This window comes from Pagrus pagrus, assembly GCF_965226575.1.
Source record: "Pagrus pagrus genome assembly, chromosome: 24".
Lineage (NCBI taxonomy): Eukaryota > Metazoa > Chordata > Actinopteri > Spariformes > Sparidae > Pagrus > Pagrus pagrus.
The window spans coordinates 4,593,306-4,610,234 of NC_140206.1; the positions used below are offsets into that span (position 1 = coordinate 4,593,306).

Consider the following 16,929-nt stretch of genomic DNA (forward strand, 5'->3'; position numbering starts at 1 on the left):
TCCAGATGCTGGGAACCAATTAATCCCCTTTTGTTGTTCTTTCTACACATTTACTGTAGTGAAATCCTACCAGACCCAGGTTTGCTCTGTGGTAGCAGTTGAGGATAAGGACGCACATTATCAGCACGTCAACAGTGTCGACCAATAAAGGCTTTAAAACAAAATATCGGCATCAGCCTGACATTAACATTTCTTACGATATACTAACAGGCCGATGAAATGACGTCATATGAACCGTTTCTTGTCCAGTGCACATTTTGAAAAGCATTGTGTGTCTGCATCTGCTGGTGGGCTTTCACAATAAGAGTCGGCATTACAAGACAGACTTTATGTTCTGCACTGTAATTAGGTGGAAAAAAATATACAAATGTAGTAGTATTGGCATCGGAAATGGTCCAAAATGAGTCGCAAAATATCGGGATATCGGCGAAAATTCCTAGTTGAGGAATATGTAACATAAGAAACAAAGCTGGAATATTAAATTTCCCTCTTTAAGACAGCGCCAGTAATGTTCAGTGTTTTTCTTAAGGAGACTTTCATGGGCCTCAATGATAAAACATATAGATATATAAGCAGCCTCATCGTTTCTTTTATGTAAACTGATTTTGAGCACAAACTCTACAGTGAACTGGAGCTTTCAGAGGCCCGAAATCCAGAATAATCCAGAATCCTTGTTTATTTCATTTTATTTGTCATTTTGTAAAACATGAAGATCTTCAGGCGTCCTAAACACATAAAACTTGACCAGTTATGGATCAACACGTGACTATAAACATCTAATCAGGTTTAAAATATTTCCTGATAATCAAATAGTCTGCCTACACTGTCTTTTTAGACATGAGGACATTTTGAAAAACAGCTTCAAACCACCATTATTCTATTTTGTAATTTTTATTTTTTTTACTTTACTCCCATGACAGACTTCTCCCTCGTGGTAACCCATCTGCTTCTGGCTGGCCACACAACCCAACTGATGTTGTTCCAACTTTATGTCTCTTAGGCTCAATTTTATTTTGTAACAATGCTGTGTTTATATTCTGGTTAGGTTTTGGTACAAAAAACACTTGGTTGGTTACTTAACCTGCTGCAATCTGGCTAAAGATACAGAAGTACCCAGTGTCATACCACCAGATTACAGAACAGCTTCTTTACTCCTATAAAATAGTTTTTTTTCTACAACCCTGGTGATGCAAAATGACTCAATGAACCTTTGAAACTTTGAAAAGATCAAGTTTTGGCTTCAATCTATCTGCCTCTGTTGGCACAAACATGGCTGGAAAATGTCACGACATTCAGCGGTTTCACGCTTACAAATGTTGAAACCCAGTCATGAACAGTGGTCTCTGGCTTGGCAGCCTTCTTGCCACCATTCACTCGACTTCTGAATACGAAAACCAGCTCATATACATGTAATGTGAACGTGATGTGACACTTACTATACAAATATTAATAGGATACGTATGAAATCTACAAATTTGAACGTATTCTGTAGTTTGCTAAATCGAAAACAGTGTTGGTGTTTTGTGGTTTGTGGTTGTCATAAGGAAAAGGACAACTTAAATCGCAAGTCGCAAGTGAATGTTTTTGAGTGGTAGTTTTTATTTCAGCCGTGTTGTTTCATGAAGTTTTACCGCCATCTAGTGGACTGGGGGATTAGACTGACTGCGTACAGAGTATAACTAATCAATTTTACCCAGAGAGATGTGATCACGAGGTTGTTTTCACTGTATAAGGGTTGCATCCTGCTTTTTGTCACCTGGTAGCAGAGTATCCAGATTAAACCACCTGAATAAAGCACTGAAATGTACCAAATCTCTTTTGTCCGGCAGGTGACCGGTTGGCTGACTCCACCATCACACTCGCGTTGGCCCTTGAACTCCTCTCTCACGTGACCACGCCCCTTCCTTCACATCCAATCCCGACATGGAGCCCATCAAGGTCCAATCAGAAGGTGGACTGAATGTGACCCTCACCATCAGGCTGCTGATGCACGGCAAGGTACCAAAACAACACTGAATTCAATTTCCTGTTCTGTAACACTGCTTTTATTTCCAATTAGCTGTCAGGAGAAAATGGGCCCCTGTGGCACAAAATACACTTAACACTGTTTGTTTGTGTTTCTGCAGGAGGTCGGGAGCATCATAGGAAAGGTATTTATCACAAACACAACAAGCAGACCATGTAAAGCACCATAACGCCTGTGGGGAATACAAAGCATCTCAATAACTTTTCTTTGCTTTGCTTTCAGAAAGGAGAAACTGTGAAGAAGATGCGTGAAGATGTATGTAAAAAAAAAAACTTTCTGCAAATACTATAATCATCTCCAACACTCCTCATGTGTTTTTGTCTCACGAGCATTCATTGTTTGTGCCGAACAGAGCGGTGCCCGAATCAACATCTCAGAGGGGAACTGCCCTGAGCGGATAGTCACCATCACCGGGCCGACAGATGCTATTTTTAAGGCCTTTGCCATGATCGCCTACAAGTTTGAAGAGGTATAACACTCAGCATGTAAACACTACTCTGATGCACAAGTGGAGGAAGTATGGGGCAATACTGATACCGTTTTTTTGTTATCAAAGGTGCAATATTTTGTAAAATATGTTTTTAAATGTAGAGGCATGAAAAGGAAACACAAGTACCCTCAGTAAATGTACTTAGTTACATTCCTCCATTGTGCTTTAGTGTCTGTCCTGACTCGTTTGCGACTTGAATACAAAGCAGGCTTGGCCCTGTTATGTAGGACAGAAATGTGCTGATCTAACCTTGCAGCACCCTTTGAAAGTGGGCCAGTACTGTGTTTTGATTTGGGTGCCAGACCACGAAGCCAAAGCGTCTCCACAACACTACAGATAAACCTGTGCTCGGGTAGATAAATATATATATATGCATGTAACATTTCTGCATTTACATGTCTAAGAACGACAAGACCTTTGTTATATTTTGCTGAGTTGTTGATCCAAACCCAGAGACATCCTGCCTTCATCTGATCAAACCTGCTCTTCCCTCCCCTCAGGATATAATCAACTCTATGAGCAACAGTCCGGCCACCAGTAAACCCCCAGTAACCCTGAGGCTCGTCGTCCCGGCCAGCCAGTGTGGCTCCCTCATCGGCAAAGGAGGCTCCAAAATCAAAGAAATGAGAGAGGTAGAGTACAATGAACTGTATGAAGTCTTCCTCCATACTGATAATCTCTTTATGAATCAAGATATTACCAGACTTAGAGGAAATGCTCAAGTTTTGGAAGGATTTGAACGACGAGAATATGTCATTAGTTCCCGTTATTGCTTTCTAAATACCATAATTATGGTTTATGTAGTTTTGATTTTGCTGCTTTTATGTTTCTTTACGTGTGTTTCTTACCTTCAGTCCACAGGAGCTCAGGTCCAGGTCGCAGGTGACATGCTCCCCAACTCCACCGAGCGAGCAGTGACGATCTCAGGAGCCCCAGAAGCCATCATCCAGTGTGTCAAACAGATATGTGTGGTGATGCTTGAGGTACAAAAAGGGAAGGGAGGGGGAAAATTAAGAAATGAAGGAAATGTGTTTACACTGAAGATACTCTGTTATTGAAATTGAAGCTAAAGAAGTTTGTTTTACAGTTATAATCCTTAAGATTTCAGTTCTGGTGAAATATCAACCTGCTTTAATGTTCAAAAAACACATTATTTTTCTCACTGTCCATTCTTGCAGCACCTTTATTCACCCTCTGTCCAAACCCTCACTGGGTGAAATGCTGCATCATTTCCTGTGAATCCCTCGAGTGTATGAAGTCAATCTGAAGCTAAGAATTAAAACGGCATCGAGCAAAAACAGGGTTTGATGTTATGGAAATCTTAAGGATTATATCTTTGAACGTTAGGGGTGTAACGGTTCTGAAACCGCAAAGTCTTGGTCTTGATAGTAAGCGGTTGCTTTAGCATCAAGTAAAGGTATCTGTCTGGAGTTGGGGCACAGCAACCGGACGACAACAGAGAGTGAACTAGAAAATACTTTGTCCATAAACATTTTGTACAAACATCGTTTATTGGACAACTTGTATACGTTCACTTGATACAAGCCGATATCTTTACATTTAATAGCCTAAAATGGGTTGGTTTTTGTTGAGTAAGTCATTATTTTGTGTTATTTAGGTTTTTATTCTCATAACTTCATTTGATTAACCGATAATCGTTTGTTAAGGCAGTCGGCTACCATTTAAAGGAATTGCTTAAAGTCTGCTTAAAAAACATTTAAAAATTGATTTTGAGTTCATGGCAACTTCAGTAAGAATTATAGACGATGAACCACTGTTGAACGTTTGTTTTTTCAATGTAGTTGAAACAAATATTATCTTACACACCAAACCATGACGTTTGAGTCCCGTTACACCCCTACAAACACAGCCACAACATTTAAACTGATGTATAAAATGCCATTTAACACGATCAATGTCTGTGCCATCAATTGCTAATATAATTTCATAACCGATGCATCTTTTTGTTCTGTGTGTTTTGATGTCTTGTTGTGCTAATCTGGAGAGCTACCCTTCGTTATATTGCTGCAAACACATTTGTCTTCCCAACTAATTTAGCAGAAACTAGCGGTTCTGGCTTGTAGGTCCTTCAGCTCAATCCTCAACACACACATCTGAATGCTTTGGGTCAAAGGGCTACACACTTTGTCTCTCTCTTTCTTGCATTAATGTTAATAATTAATTATCTGCACAGCCAGTTCTCCATTGGGCCTTCATGGTGGCACCAGCCATGGATACTAGGACATATGTGACATGACTGTAAGTCTCTAGAATCTGGACTTGAACAGATATTTAAACACACACAGTATGTTGAGTCATCATTATCCAGTTGAAAGTGATGTTCCAGGTAAATCTAAGTTTAGTTGTGCACTGAACCACGATTTTGGACATTTTCTGTCAGCATGAACACGCAGTGAAGAGCACTTTTGTGTGAGTGTCACAGGTTGTCTTCCCTAAGGCACTGTCCCTCTCGGTCTCACTTTATGCAACTTCTTTTTCTTTCTTTTCTCTCTTCCTGTTTCTGTCTCTCTGCTCTAACACTCTCTCCACATCTCACCCTTCTTCTTCTTTCCCCCCACTCTCTCCTCCTCCTCCTTTGCTCTCCTCAGTCCCCACCGAAAGGTGCCACCATCCCCTACCGCCCCAAGCCTGCCTCCACCCCTGTCATTTTTTCAGGTGGCCAGGTAAGAGCAGACCCACTGGGGGCGTCCACAGCCAACCTCAGCCTCTTACTGCAGCACCAGCCACTGCCTGTTAGTGTCGCACCAGGTTTTACTCACTTTTCCCCCCTTCCCCACTCACCCCCTCACCCCTGACGAGCATGAAACCATCACTGCTGTTTACTGTGCCCTCACTGTCATCCATCACCTGCAGCCACCCGAACCAGAACTGGGATAAATTCATTGTTAGCAGAGAATTCGGACCATAGCTGCCAAGTTTTTTGGGAAATCGGCCAACTTACCTTTTAATTGATGAGATCAGAGGCAGTGAAAACGTCCGTTTGTTCCTCTTTGCCAGTCCTAAAGAGACAGAGCAATAAAAACATGACTTTACTTACGAAATGAATCAAAGACACTTAAGTGTGATTACAGAAAACACACCTCTTGATACTAAACTGCTAACTAACCTACCTGGACAGAAACAACCCTGATTTCAGGAGCAGAGCTGGGCTAACACATCTGTTAGACTCTGAAAGCAGACATAGCATCATGTCAAGTTGAGGTAAATTTACTTTTCCAGCAAGATGTTCAAAACAGAAAGAGCAGGTGAACAGAGCAGCTAGACTGTGAAGGCTAATGGGAAGCAGGTGTGTAGACCGTCAGCTGATCCAGGTGATCTGCAAAGGAAGGAAAACTCAGTAGGGGCAACTAGTGGACTGGATGTGAATGACTGGAGATGACTCTCATATTTGACTTTAGTGTGGCTTCATATTATTATTTTCATTATCAACTAATCTGAAGATTATTTTATCAAGTAATCAATGTTTTAGCCTACAAATTGTCAGAGGGCAGGTAAAATGCTCTTCAACCTGCTTATGTTTAACCTTTAACATCCAGTTTTGCCCTTACATATTAATTTTAGAAGCTTTAAAATTGGAAAAATACAACTTAAATTTGTCTAAAAGGTAAAAATATTCAGTTTATGATCAGATATGACTATCGATGACAGGTTAAATTGGAAAACCCACATTAAACACTTAAAAAGCAAACTTGCCAGGAGTGTGTCCATACTTTGGAAAGCGCAAAAACTACTTAATCAAAAAGCACTATATCTGTTGTACTGTGCACTAGTCTCTCCACACCTACAATACTGTGCAGAGGTCTGGGGACACACGTATAAAGGTAACACACATCCCCTGCTAATGCTTCAAAAAAAGGCTTTGAGAATTCTACATTTTGCCAACTACAGGGAACACACCAATCAATTATATATCAAATCAAAATTACTCAAATTACCTGATTTAATAAACTACCGAACAGTACAAATGATGTACAAGGCTGCCAACAAAAGCCTCCCTCACAACTTACAAACACTATTCCTACATAGACATGAGGGACACAATCTAAGAGGGAACTTTGTTTTCAGAAAGAGAAAGGTACGAACTACATTAAAGTCTTTTACCATGTCGGTCATGGGTGTCAGACAATGGAATAATCTTGATGAGGAACTCAAAAAATCTGCAAATCTGAGTGTTTTCAAAAAAAAGTATGTAAATATGATTATTGATCGTTATAAACTGAACCAAGAAGAGAGTCTGGTAAAGGTCAGAGGCAGGAATCAGCAAACGCTATGTTGAGACTACAGGGAAGACTAAACAAGTACCAACTGTACCCAAACAATAGCTGACAATGAAAAGTACAAATATCCACTTTTGTGAAGAATTCAACTGACTCTGTTAATCGAGACACAAGGAGAATCAATTGGTACTGTCTAGAGCTGGACTGCAGCTCTGTTCACTGCATGCTGCTGTAACATGTACGTCAAAATACAAAAGAAATATAATTTGTGGAAATAATGTATTCTGTGGGTAACGGGGGCGGGACTAGATAAGCATCTGCTTCTCCCGCTTTCCCTTTCGGCCATGTGTACTACCTGATTTTAACTAAGATGATGTGTGATGATGACTGTCTAATAACATGCCGAAATAAATAAATAAATAAATAAATAAATAAATAAAAGATATGACACCGAAAAATCAGTAAACTTCAACAAAATCTTGGCATTTTGGTTGATAAATGACAAAATTATTAACCAATAATTTAGATTATTAGATTAACCTCTATGTTGATCAGCTGACTGATTAATTTAATTTATCCATTTACAAAGAATAGAGTGACATTCTCATCAAATAACCTGAAAGTTGACAAAATAACTGAAAATAACATATTTCCTTTGGAGTCTGGTTGATTTTAAGTCACGAATGAAAGCAACAAAATACCTAAATCTCTCTTTTATTAGTTTTCCACCTGACAGTTTCTGACCTGACCTCATGCGGAGACTTGACATGTTATTCATTCTGGTTACAGAACCACTCCGGCTGCTGTCTGGGCAGATGAAATGAGATTTAGCTCAGTTCTGACCTCCGTGGCCCGTATAAACCACACATCCAATAGGTCAAGTCACGTTACTCCTCTCAGGGCCGCTCCTCTGGTTTTCTCCACACCCTTCCCTTCACCTCCCCACTGTCTGAGCTGTCCCTTATTGATTTAGTTCAACTGGATCTGATTGATGAATAGTTGGAGAACATGACAGGGAGTCTATAGTGCATGACTGTCTTGTAATATTGCTACAAATATAGCTGAGAAGATAAAACGTATGAGTCTATAGAGTGCTTAGGTTGATAGAAATGTCATTTTTCTTAAGCTAGATCTTGAGTGAGCAGCTTTACTTTAATTCAAAAATTGATTTGTTATATCATGTTTGATTTTGTGGCCACGCTCCAGTGACGTGATAACAATAAGCTCTTCTTCTCATGTTTGCAGGCTTATACCATTCAAGGACAGTACGCCATCCCACATCCAGATGTGAGTGCTAACCCCTGGAGGCAGTCCGCACTGCACTCCCCATCGCTCTGTCTCACTGCTTCCAAACTTTCTCTCTTTGAGTCGCAGGCTCTTCACTCTCTTTCCACCCATATTAATATTAATTGTTAATATTAATACAGTTTGTTTTCTGATATGTAATTCCTATATCTTCTAACTTTTCTGACTCTTGCCTCCCTGCCCTTTGTTTGGCATTAAACCTCATGGGGCTTGGCCTGAAGATGGTACCAGAAATTGGCTGGAAATATAAAAGGTTTTAGGGTGATTTCCTTCTTTTTCTGAGAAGCTGGGGGTTTCATTTTGCTTCAGTATGATAAATCAATAAAATAAACTTGGGACCTGGATCTTGCTTGATAGGTACTCGATTGCAGTCGACATTGTGTTACTTTGAAAGCTTTACTTTCTGAGCTGGGAACGTTTTTGAAAACTCATCTTTATTGGTGTGTTCTCGGGGGATCTGACTTTCAAAGCTTAAATGTCATTTGCCAGAAAGCATTTAATTTACAATGTTGTTGGGGAAATAACAGCCAGAGGATGAACAAGACATTTCTTGAATTAAAAAAGTCTGTGTTTGCAATTGCAGTAATTCTAACAAAAAAAAACAAAGTCACTGTGGATGTCACCATCCATCGACTACATTGACATTTTGCTTTCACTTCATTATTCAATTTAACATCATGCTGATGTTGTGTTTTTCATTTTGAGGAATGGTTTTACTTCAACATTCACCTGAATGACTAAATAAGTGAACTGCCAGTGACTCCCAAAACAACATATAACGCTGTTCCCAAAACAATGTGATTATTGAAGTGTACCAGAAACAGGCGTACTCGATCGTACTTCAGGCGTACTTCATCGTGCACTTCCCAGGTTAAGGAAAGAAAACTACTAGGAAAACATTGTGGTTTGGGTTAAAATAACTGCGTACCTTATAAAAGGTTACTTACGTTATGTACGTGATGTAACTTAATTACGTTTGAAAGTTAAAATAACTCACAGTTGACTTCTGTTGATCACACTAGACACAAACAGCGGTCTTTTTCGATCTTTATATGTTTTTCCCTGACGTCATCTTTGCTGCTGTAATAATAACTACAGCCACTAGAGGCCTCTACCTAACAAGAAATGTAAATATAGGTTGCTATTAGCTTCTTTCACGTCCAAAATTCAGTGACTTCCACAGTTCTGGTAAGGTACTCCAAATCTGTCTACTGCCATCTATTGGCTCTTTATTTTAGTACAAAATACAGTTTGGCAGAGACATTAAGACACATACAACTGCGAGGACTGAAATTGGACAATAACACGAAAGATGAGTGATCCAGAATAACAAATTGTTGAAAATAGCGTTATTATATTGTCGAATTTCTGGAATCAACCCTAAATCTACAGCCAGGCCATTATTTGAGACCTGTCTTTTATTTGACCGAGCTTTCATTTGAGAAAAAACATAACCTTCATCATGTCGATTAAAGAAATACTCTTTAATTTAAAAGTTATTTCTGTAGGCCAACTTTAAAACGACTTCTACGTTTATGTCAACCTCATCCATTCTCTGCGTTTTTGAGGCTCTGGCACAAGAAGACGACGTCGCCGTTCTTTATCCCGCCTACAAAGCTCCGATAGGCTCGTTTGTATTTCCAACCAAGGACTTTGAAAAATCAGAGATGTTGCCTGGCAACTCAGAGGTCTGAAACCAAGCTAAAGATAAAACTGAATATGAAATGCTTTGGTGAGAAAAAAAAAAGCCCAATAGATATAAAAATCCCAAGGCTCGTTAAAAGCCACATATCTCAGGCCAAGTCCTCTATGAGCTTTTTCTTCTTCTCTCTCTCTTGGTCTTTGTCCTTCACCTGTCTGTGTTGTTGTCCTCAGATCCTCTCTCTACTCTTGTAGCATTTCGGACAGACCTGTGTGTGTGTGTGTGTGCGCGTGCGAGTGTCTGCGCGAGCGAGTGCGAGTGTGTTTTTTAACGATGACCTCATAGCTCTGCTGTCCTCCTCCTCCCCCCCTCAGCAGTTGAGCAAGCTCCACCAGTTGGCTATGCAGCAAACCCCCTTTACCCCCCTCGGACAGACCACCCCTGCCTTCCCCGGTACGTACCCACCTACACGATGACCCTCTTGACCAAAGCTCCTTCTCTCGTTTTTACCTGTAGAGACAAACACATTCTCTTCCTCCTTTTTTTTCTCTTTCTCTTCTTTTTCCTGTCTCTGTCCTTTCTCTTTTTCTTCTTCTCGTCGTTCTCCTCCTAATGGTCTCTGTGGTGCACTGCCATTGACATGGCCTGCTGGTGGTCTGCTCTTGTTGATGTTGAGGTTTTCTTTTGTTCTTTGGTTTTCCCTTAGTTTCCTGTTTTAAATGATACCTCAGGTTGTTTTTTTTGTCAGTGTGTTACAGTTATACAGTGTATGAAGGCTCTGCTCAGGGCTGAGCCAGACTTTCCATTGACACAGAAATCCTAGCGGTCAATAGACAGAGAAAGAAAAAACTCCAGGACTACAGTTCATCAATTCTGCTCCCTCAATGTGCCAAACTCTATTTTATGTCCTCTTCCTTCCCTCCTCTCTCTCTCTCTCTCTGTCTGCTTCCTGTGTTTAGCAGCAGGTCTGGATGCCAGTAACCAGGCCAGTACTCATGAACTCACCATTCCCAATGATGTGAGTACATTTGTCACCATGTGCAAAATGTCTTGGCAGAGATTCCTTCTAATTCAGAATGGAAGATTTGTCATTCAAAAGCTGATGGGGCGTCCATTACTTTTATTTAAAGATAACATTGCAAAGATACTGCCATACTTATTCAGCAGATTCCCTCATTTGTTTCTCCTAATGTGTCACTGCCACTGCCAATACTCTACAACACTTTTCAGAAAATCCATAAAGGTGAATGTGACATTGTGATCATATTTATGTACTCCTTCTTGTCCATTTTCGGGGAGATTAGAGTATTAGGGTATTATGGAGATCTCCTTCTCTGCAGCAGCCAGTTGGCTTTGTAAAGTGAATGTCCTTAATGGAAAAGATTTGTTGGACCAAACAAGAAGTATTTAGGTTATAGCTGAAAGGCTGACGACGACTGACCTGTACTCGCATGCATTATTATAGGTCCATGTCTAGTATAGCCTCAGATACAAATGTGTTCTGGCCATCCTAAGTCCCGCCCCCATTTTCTTCCCAGCTAATAGGCTGCATAATCGGACGCCAGGGAACCAAAATCAACGAGATCCGTCAGATGTCTGGGGCGCAGATCAAAATTGCTAACGCCATGGAAGGGTCATCGGAGCGCCAGATCACCATCACAGGGACCCCCGCCAACATCAGCCTGGCCCAGTACCTCATCAATGCAAGGTCAGAACTCAACAGCTGTTAAAGTCTTATTTTTACTGAGAACTGTGGCATCGATGTTTGTCTTGAAAGAGCAAAGTGCCCAAATAGGTTTTAAGTTTTATCCTTGTAGTTCGACCTTTTGGGAAATGTCCTTTCTTTACGAGAGTTAGAGAAGACTGATCCCACTATTTTTGTTAAACATTACAAAAATCACGTTTGTCCCATGTTTTGGGGTTAAACGTGGTTTCTGCCATGTGAACAAGACAAATTGTTGCTTACCTTCCTATGATCAAATTGTTGCTTACCATACTATGATAAAATTGTTGCTTACCTTCCTACGATCAAATTGTTGCTTACCTTCCTATAATCGAATTGTTGCTTACCTTCCTATGATCAAATTGTTGCTTACCATCCTATGATCGAATTGTTGCTTACCTTCCTATGATCAAATTGTTGCTTACCTTCCTGTGATCGAATTGTTGCTTAACTTCCTGTGATCAAATTGTTGCTTACCTTCCTGTGATCTTCCTTCAGGTTCAGAGACGTGGCGGCCATGTGGAATGACCCATCTTCCATGACCACATCCTGAGATCCCTGACTGGCTCCTCCGTTTGGCCCTTTCCAATGACTGACTACCGCAGACAACCCTGATGAAGCCCTTCGGACTCTGGCTCTGGCTCTCCGAAAAACCCCTGACCACCTTCCCGCCCTGGTTCAAAAGTTGTTTATAAGTCAGGGAGGGTTGGGCGCTCATTTTTATTTCAGAGAGCCAGATTAAATATTTAAAAAAATCAAAAAAGAAATTCTCTGTTGATTAGGTTTTTTAGAGAACTGTTGAAGCATGTTGAATGTTTATTAGGAACAACTTGTGTTAATCTTTCTTTCTTCTTTTTCTCTCTATCTTGCTTTCACTCTCTCTCTGTCAGTGCTGCGTCATAGAACATCATTTAAAGTATAAAAAAGTACTAGTAAAAGATTGAACATTTTTGTAGAACGTAGATATTTGCATATAACAGCTGCTCAGTGATGCTATCGGCAGAGTGTGTGGTGGGATGTAGCCAAATTATCAAATTTTGATAATATATTTTGAAAAGTAAAAAAAATTGGACTGTTCTGCTTTTGTCCCTAATTTGCATCTTTGTCTACTTACAAATCCAATCTCTACCCATGACTCTTTGCTGCATCACATGACCCTTTTAAGCCAATGGTATCACTCCTAGAGCCTCCCTTCTCATGTTAATTTCCTATACTTACATTATTGCTTATATTGCATGTGTTCAATGTTGTATCGTTGTGTATTTGAGTATACCTGTTCAGTGTACGTGTTCCTTCAAATGTTATTATTATATCTTTGCGCTCCTGTTCTTTTTCCGCAAACTTTTTCAGCATTTTTGGCCATTCACGTCTAGTCCTACTCCCTGCCCAAATGAAAAACTTTCCGACATAGCCTCCTTCTATCAACACCGATTATTAGTATATAGATGCATGAATGGGAATTAGTGAAAAATCAGTGGCTAAAACACTAACTGAAAATTTTAAATGATTGTTTACTAACTTATTATTCTACTGTATTTGTTTTGTACAAAGACTTTTGTGACTTAGCACATTAGTCGACTACGCGGCGCTCATGCAATAGACTATTCAACACTTTACTCTGGACTGCCTCTGATGTGGGAGGAATTAGTTGGACTTAAAAGCCAAGTGTTGCGTCCAAACCTTTCGGCTTCCTTCCCTTGTCTCGGGAATTGGATGCTAGGCTGCTAGCAAATAAATTTGGGTTTTTTTTAAGTGGGACTTTGAGGGAGCGAAAACAAGGGAAAGAAGCCGACTCTTCACGGCAAAGAGGCCTAAACGTTTGGACGAAGCCAAATGGTATTTTTTGGGCCAAGGAATGTTCAGGGGTTCATTGGGGGGAACCCACGGGGCCTGGGCGGACGTGACCACTCAGTCTCTTTTTCAAGATTGTTCATCTTGTCATGTTCTTTTTGTTGTCATACGGTTGATTTGACGCATTAGGTTTGAATGTCTTTTTATTGTCACGACTCTGTCAGCAACTTAATTGTTTTTATTTAAAAAAAAAGGACAGGTTGGATGACAATTCCTGCTTCACTGGTTTTAAGTAAAACCAGCATGTAATTATTTATGGTGTATTGATGCACATATGACTTTTTCTTTGTTGATCATGACACTAAAGCTAAGTTAGTTTTGTTGTATTGTATTTAATTTGAGAGGGAGGTGTGGATGATATTTGGTATGATTCAGTATTTTAACGATCCCTCACATATTCTGCTCATAAAGATGCTCTAAATACTATTGGACAGCTTGAGTCATCTCATTTCCGAGCTTCAGCTGAGCTCATAAAAGTTCTGACACATACAAACAGCTGTTGAATGTTATTGTCGAATCACGTTATCTACTGTCCACCACAGCAACATTCTGCTTTTTCATACATACCATGACTTTTGTTAGCCTATGCTGAGCTTAGAGGAAAAGTTTGACATCTTGGGAAATACAGTTAGTAAGTATTTACTATCTTGCCGAGAGTTAGACAAGAAGATTGATTCTGCTCTTGTGTTTTTGCTGTAAATTCGAAGCTACCACCAGCAGCTGGTTAGCTGAAGTTCGCATAAAGCCAGGAAACGGTGGAAATGATTAAGAAATCAGTTTACTGGCACCTGAAGCTAAGTAAATGTTTTATTTAGTTTGTTTAATGTTAGCCAGCAGTTTCCACAAAGTCTTTCTGCTAAATGTTAAAAAGTTAAGCTAGTCGTCTTCTGGTTGTAGTTTCAAATTTATTTTGCAGACATTACAGTGGCATTTATCTACTCATGTAATGGTGAGTTCCATTTGAACTGGGAAATCGGAATATATGAGTTCCCAGTCGGCAATTTCAACCGGACACGCCTTACCAACCCTGACCCATAATCCATAATGGCTGCTCCGGCAGAATGTTCTGTTTATTCCTACTTCAGTCTTATTTGTTGTGTCATTAAATCAGTCTTACACGCAGTACTGTCCATCATCTACCTGTGGACTTGGTGTTTTGGTCAAAATACCACTAACAATGGCTAATTATGGCTTCCTTGGCTAGAACTACTTTTCCAACTTTTGTACCTGTGGTCAACCTGGCTACTACATCATTCCCAGCACCACAACTCTCGGCAAGAAAACACATAAGCCTGACATTTCCCCAAAACGTCAAACTTTTCCTTTAACTTTAAGCGCTTTGATGACATAAATGTGATTATGTAAATGGACCAAATGCTGTATCACTATACTGAACCATGCATAGTCAATGATTATTCTGCAATAATTCTTACATTTTGATGTGAACTCGAGTTGTAGTGCTAGCATTGAAATTATGAATTTGTGTTTCTTTTTATTTTTTGAGTTGTCATAGCTTGTACTTCAATGGGAATGTTTGTCAAATGAACTGAAATTGCGTTTTTTTTGGCAAACTTGCTTTTTTTTTAGAACAGTTAGCTGATACCTAAGAGGGCTTTCTTTCCCAACAGTACTGCACCATTAAAGAACATCCTCAAGGGTATTTTAACTGTTGTCAGTGCATGTGTACCATTGCGATGCTTAAAAAAAATAGTACACATATGTAAGAATTAAAAACAAAACACGGATTGCTAATGCTTGTTAGCACAGTTAGCATTTGACAAAGATCTTGTTGTTCAATATGAATTTGCAGCAGGACTTTTGAGTTGTAAGTGATGGCAGTGTGATTTTAATAACATCAATATTCATGTGTTACTCAGTGTTTGAAAAACTGTATTTACATTTTGTGTATATGGCTGAGTATACTTTGAAACAAACTGCAACTAATGCAATAATAGGGTGCAATGTGCAATTATTTATTCAGTTATTTCCTTATTAGCATGGATACAGGAGAGCTGTGTAGAGCTTGTTGAAAAATGCTTTTTTTGAATTTGATCCACTTTCAATGTGGCAGCAACACCAGGAAAAAAGAATGACTAGACATGTTTTATTTTTATTTTGTTTTTTGTTTTTCAGCTTTTGTTTGTGTGTAATTGCAGTTTGGGGAAAAAAAGTGATAGAACTTCGTAACTATTTTTGATTGATTTATTTGCTATGTGCAGATCTATATTAGTTGTGAGTAATTACATAGGTTTTAATTTCAAAGTGTTGGTAAGTATAAAAACAAAATAAAGTTTCATTTTTTCTTTCTGTGACTTGTTTTTCTCGGGTCTCTCTTTGCTGAAAATGATTGCCTTCAGATCATCTCTACACTTTCCCCTGTACACACATTAAACCTGATGAACAATGAGCTGACAAGAGTCTAAGTCGAGCAAAAAATCCCCCCGGGGACGTTAGATAGTTATTGAATACAGCTAATTATTGTATGGCAAAGTGATTATGGTAATTAGATGATGGGGTTTAAATGGGAATCTCATCTATCCTTCTTTTAAAATGATAGCTGTGCAATAGTTGTTGCTGTAACAAAGATTCAAATCAGATTTTAGAAAAAGTCAATTAAATATTACCAGTGATACAATTAAGCGCTGGAACATGCATATTGTTTAGAGCACTGGTGATCAATCAAGGGTTTGGGGACCTCTTATTCCGCAGTGAAATTAGGAATAACTATAATTTCTTATCATTGTGACCATTAAAGGATAAGTACCGTTTTTTACAACCTGGACCTTATTTCTGGCAAAATATATGGTCATTTACTCACCCAGATAACTTTGGTGTCATTCGGCGTCGTTCGGACGAAATTAGATCCAGTGTAGCGGCGATATATCCATATAATGCGAGTAACGGGGCACCGACACACAGCCTCTATATAACACATTATCTGCCACGAAACTAGTTCATTTCACTAATATTTTGTTATGAAATGCTAGCGCTATTAGCCTCTGAGTCCGGGCTCGTCCGTTATCAACATCCGGGGTCAAACTAGCAGTAGCAGCTACAGGTAAACAAGCTCGGCTGTCGCGGGTGCGCGCGCAGCTCAGAGACGACATCTTCCAGGTCAGAGGTAGTAGCTCAACCTACAGACCCCGGATGTTGACAATAGACGAGCCCGGACTCAGAGGCTAATAGCGCTAGCATATCGTAACAAAATATTGGTGAAATGAACTAGTTTCGTGGCAGATAATGCGTTATATAGAGGCTGTGTGTCGATGCCCCGTTACTCCCATTATATGGATATATCGCCGCTACACCGGATCTAATTTCGTCCGAACGACGCCGAACGACGCCGAATGACACCAAAGTTATCTGGGTGAGTAAATGACCATATCTTTTGCTGGAAATAAGGTCCAGGTTGTAAAAAACGGTACTTATCCTTTAAGGCTAATTTAATTTGAATTAGTCCTAATTAGAGAATGACTAAGGATGACTATTCTTATCATAGGTTGCTCTCTCACCACTTGTATTTCACAGCTGCAGTACAGTCAGTTGGATAATTCATCAAATCATTTTAAGAAAAAATGCAACAGAAATAAACTGTACAGTTGTATATATGTATGGATGAGTCATATTGGTAAAGGCTGTCTGATACTGTTGTAC

At 39.6% G+C, this 16,929-nt stretch overlaps 1 protein-coding gene and 1 pseudogene across 2 annotated transcripts in view; one reads left to right on the forward strand and one right to left on the reverse strand.

Moving 5' to 3' along the window:
- LOC311253431 (fibronectin type III domain-containing protein 4-like) overlaps positions 1-16,929 on the reverse strand; it is an 80,918-nt gene that overhangs the window by 54,124 nt on the left and 9,865 nt on the right. Inside the window, exons 2-4 of the mRNA XM_084347393.1 lie at positions 5,648-5,705; positions 5,479-5,536; positions 3,365-3,493 (exon numbers count right to left, since the gene is read on the reverse strand). The gene's annotated coding sequence lies outside the window, so the exon portion shown is untranslated. The remainder of the gene's footprint in view (positions 1-3,364; positions 3,494-5,478; positions 5,537-5,647; positions 5,706-16,929) is intronic.
- LOC311253429 (poly(rC)-binding protein 3-like) lies at positions 1,924-14,935 on the forward strand (annotated as a pseudogene). The gene is made up of 12 exons (XR_014624943.1): positions 1,924-1,998; positions 2,127-2,150; positions 2,249-2,281; positions 2,379-2,495; positions 3,017-3,148; positions 3,371-3,499; positions 5,126-5,200; positions 8,000-8,041; positions 10,076-10,213; positions 10,661-10,719; positions 11,240-11,409; positions 11,923-14,935. The product of XR_014624943.1 is annotated as a poly(rC)-binding protein 3-like (transcript).